The sequence below is a fragment of the Poecilia formosa genome, unplaced genomic scaffold (genome assembly GCF_000485575.1).
Source record: "Poecilia formosa unplaced genomic scaffold, Poecilia_formosa-5.1.2 Scaffold265, whole genome shotgun sequence".
Taxonomy (NCBI): domain Eukaryota; kingdom Metazoa; phylum Chordata; class Actinopteri; order Cyprinodontiformes; family Poeciliidae; genus Poecilia; species Poecilia formosa.
The window spans coordinates 682,620-687,277 of record NW_006800204.1 but is presented as its reverse complement, the minus strand read 5'-3'; positions in this window follow the sequence as shown (position 1 = coordinate 687,277).

Below are 4,658 nucleotides of genomic sequence, written 5' to 3'. Positions count from 1 at the left end.
TGTTTCCCATACACATGTGAACTGGAGAAGGCCTGGACGGTGAAGACCACAGTGGTGCCTGTGGTCATCGGGGCCCTCGGGGCAGTCACCCCCAAACTGGAGCAGTGGCTCAAACAGATCCCAGGAACAACATCAGACATCTCAGTCCAGAAATGTGCAGTTCTAGGCACAGCCAAGATACTGGAGGAGAACCTGAAGCTCCCAGGCCTCTGGTAGAGAGAGAGAGAGAGAGAGAGAGAGAGGGGGGAGAGAGAGACAGAGAAAGAGAGGGAGAAAGAGAGAGAGAGAGAGGGAGGGCTACTGGTGGGCACCGCTAGCTACGCTAACCCTAAAGCACTAATCATAAACATTAGTTCCTAATGTTAAGATGCTACATCAACATGGTATTTAGTGAAAGCTAATGCTAACTTCCACCATGTTGATACCCAGCATGTCACCAGGATGACATGAGGAGACTTCAAAGAAATTCATTAACCTTCACATTTGTTTAATTGACACTCATTGTACTGTTGTATTTCTATCCACCTCATTTATTTGTTGTTTACTTGCTGCAATAGTTTCTTTTAAAACAGAGAGAACAGGCAAGAGGAAACAGAACCGCTGAGTTAACAGACTTCCAAATAAGAGCATTATTATAAATATCTACTAAAATCATCCAGAACAGTTTATGACCAAAACTTCAACACAGATGTCAAACTTTATTCAACTGAAAGTTTACAAAACAGTCAAGTAAATTAGCGCTTTAGAATTTATCTAAAAAATATTGGAAACTGTTTTCAAAGTTAGCATAAACTAAATGCCGAGCAAAAAAAAGCTCATTTAGCTATTAGCACATTAGCATAAGTTATCCATCACTGCTAACCACAGGTTTGGAAACGGCGCCAACATGAAGAAAATGAACCCAAACAAAACGAAGCTTTCCTGCTGCTGAGGAAACGAGAGATTTTACGGCTGAAGGGAATATGGGTCTGAACAATACAGTTTTAACTGGAACAACATCAGAGTGAGCTTATCCATCAGCTACTGGATCTTTTGCAGATCACAAGTGGAAATCCTGAAGATTTCTGGTGTCTGAAATCACCTGGGTTTAAAAACCAGAATGGGAGCAGAACCTGAAGCTGCGATGAGCATCTGTTCCGAGCCGCCGCTTCTCCATAAACACGTTTTTATGGTTTTTGTCATGCATGTAACAGATCTCCCCTGTAAACGAAACAATGTTCCTGTGTAAGTAAAGGATCAGAGCGCCGCACCCGATGAAGTTTAATGTGTTTTATGAGCTAATAAAGGATCAAACATGAAACTCCTTCAGCTGCAGAAGGGAGCATGCTCATAAACGCTGAACGTTGCTCCATAAAAATGTGATCCAGCCGGTTATTAATTACTGGTTGTCAGTCATAGCTGTCAGTTCTGAATGAAAACAATAAAAACTGGATTTTGTTGTGAGGCCAACCTGAGATACCAGAAACATTTACAGTTGAGCTTCGATGGAGGATCCACTGAGGTCCTGATCCAGTCCGGATGAGGGGGGAAGAAGAAACCCTCATTCTATATTCGGCTCTTTTGTCGGCAGAGTGATACTTTGGAGGCTCATGGTGTGATTACAGGGTTAGGGATCACCTACACGGGGATGATGGGATGCCTTCTAGAGTAGTTATTTGGCATGTAAATGGTTCCTGGTGGGATATTTCACAGGTTACAGAGTCTTTAAAGAGTTAATTATTTATAGTTTTATGTGGTTACATGTTGGATACTCGTGATTCTACGAATGAAGCTTCGGTATTTTAGTTACTTCAGTTTGGACTGAGACCTGGCCACCGACCCAGAGAAGGGGCTCTGCCTTTTTACAACTCATAGTCATGAACTCAGATGTGCTGATTTTTATTCACTTTCTGCGAGTCGCTCCAATGAAAGCTGGACAGATGAAGACATCATCTGCAAAAAGCAGACAGTTCTGTCCCTGAAGGTCATGAACAGATTCAGTGACTGAGGTCAACCCTGAGGGAGTCCGACTCTCACTGGAAACACGTACGCAATGTGGACTGAGCTCCGACACCGGCCCACAGGAACCCAACTTCTACTGTCAAGGGGCCCGGTAGCCCAGGGTCCACCCAGGGACTCGGTCAAACGGCGTCTCCAAGTCCATAAAACACACGTAGACTGCTTAGTTGCAGGTCTCATAGAGTTATGCTTTGTGTAAGTCCAGAGTAGATGGAGAGGAACCGAGGCAGGGTGAGGTAGCCTGTAGGACATTAGCGTAGCTTGGGAATCGATGAGGTAACTTGCAGGTTTTCTTGCAGGATATGAATTGTAGACCTAGGGGTGCAGGGTACTTCTGGGCGTTCCTTGTAGGATGTCTACAGTGTTACAGGTTACATCCAGGAGTATTTACCTGTCTGGGAACCGGGTACCGCTATAAACCCGGATCCAAGCCTGGAGGGCCAGCAACTTTTAGACAAGTCCCCGGTTCAACACACTGCAGTCAAATATCTGAATTATATCTGAAAATGTCCTGAACAGCAGCAGACGTCTGGCGAACGACTCTTTACTAGAAACAGCATTTCTATTGAAACAAAGGTTCTGTGTCCTGTTAACGATCCAGCTGTGGAGGAGCCAGGAATCTGTCGGCCTCTCCAACATTCCCACGCACCTCAGGAACCATCCAACTCCTGGCGGAAGAGTCGGGTCGCTGCGGATCAACATGTTGGGGCCGAGTAACCAGAGCTTCTAGCATTATGAAATGTTTCTTTGCTCAGCTCTGAGGAGTTTCCATCCAACCTCCATCCAACCTCCATCCAACCTCCACCTCTGATTCTGCTTCAGCTAAGAGTCAAACCCAGAGAGGTGCTGAGCTTCTTCCAGTTGGTACAGAAACAAGCAGAACATTCATGGCTCCAAGCTTTAAGTTCACCGGTCCGTCCAGAGCGAGTGAACCTCCAGACTTCATTCTGCAGACGGTCCAGATCGCATCTCCTCAGCAGTTTTCAGAATTAATCCATTGAAGAACATTTAGAAGAACGATGAGGAAATCCTTAGGGCTCTTCTCCAGGTGGAGTTCACACAGACGGCAATCCGACTCCGACTGAGGAAGGAAAACGGAGACAGGAACGTTTCACTCAACAGAGAAGCAAAAAGGAAAACAAGAAAGAAGCAGTCAGAAAGACTATCCTAAACTTACATAACAGGAAAATATTCCAAACTAAATGATGGTAAAAACTGAAGTGAAATTGAAAAAATGTGCCTGAGTTACATAACAGAGTTCAATAATTAACTCCAGTTATCTTTTCAATCCTGTTGTATCCGGTTCTCAGGATCCTCAGTCACAGAAACCATCCGATTCGATAAACGGTGAATTTCTCCTGACTGACTGCGTCACCCTGCCTGGTCTGAACTCATTTAGATTATTTACATAAAATACAATAAAATACAGAGTGAACTGTGATTATTTACAGTGCCTGACAGGCAAAACGGGCAGCAAACGGCCAAACGCAACACAAAAATGCTGCAACCAGGAAATAAATGGAGCAAAAAGGAAAATGCTGCAAACTAAAAACGTCAGTCCTCCAGACCACCAGGGGGAGTCATCCTGGACCAGACGTCCTGAGCGTCATTCGGGTCTGCAGTTGTGCCTTTAAAGTTGTCGGACGCCGTAAATATTGCAACAGTCTCTGACAGCAGCTAGCCGTTAGCGCTCGGCGACACTGAGGCCCAAAGTCACCAGAGCACGGACGGATGATCCATCCTGTCATTCCACACTCCGGCCAGCAGGTGGAGCCGCACAGCCAGCTCCTTCTACCTGGAGTGTACCTGCAGGAGCTCAAGACGTTTCCATGGTTACAGACGAGCCCAAGGGAAAGTATTCATCATCCTCCACATTTTTCTCCAGGTTTCTGATAAAGTCACAGAAAACCTTCTTTTCTTAAATGAAATAAATTAATCAATAATTAATTCATTAATTAAAAACTGATTTTTTAAAAAACTTATTCAGGTTTTATTTTTATATTAGTTTGTTTCTCAAACGTTTAGTAAATCTGTGATTTGCTGTTTAATGAACATATGGAAACATTTTGTTCTGGTGACCAAAGTTTGTTTTCCAGCTTCAAGCTGTGAGATCAGAAGCGGCCCAGCTGGACCGAGGCGCCGGTTCTGTTCAGGAAGCCGTCTGCTCCTCCTCCCTCTGAGGTCCGCTGCTCTGAGTCACACGGTTTCCTCTGCAGAGATCAGAGAGAGGCGCAGGCGGACTGGACCGGACCGGACCGGACCGGACCGGACCGGACTGGACCGGACCGGACCGGAACGGACTGGATTGGACTGGACTGGACTGGACTGGACCGGACTGGACTGGACCGGACCGGACCGGACCGGACCGGACCGGACCAGTCAAATACAGAAAAGTCGCAACATTGGAACCAGGCACGTGCAGAGGGGGGGCCTAGGGGGGTTGACCACCTGCCCCTCTTGCTCCTTGCCCCCAAGGGCCCTTTTGGTCAAATTTATTTATCTTTTGTATTATTATTTCCTAAGCCCTCTTCTGACACATAACATGTACTAAAGTTATTAGTTTTTTGTTGGGGTTTTTGTACAACATAATAAGCCCTCCGGTCACCTTGTTACCTTTGACCTTTTGCCTGTGACCCAGTTGCCTCTCCACAGTGAGATCA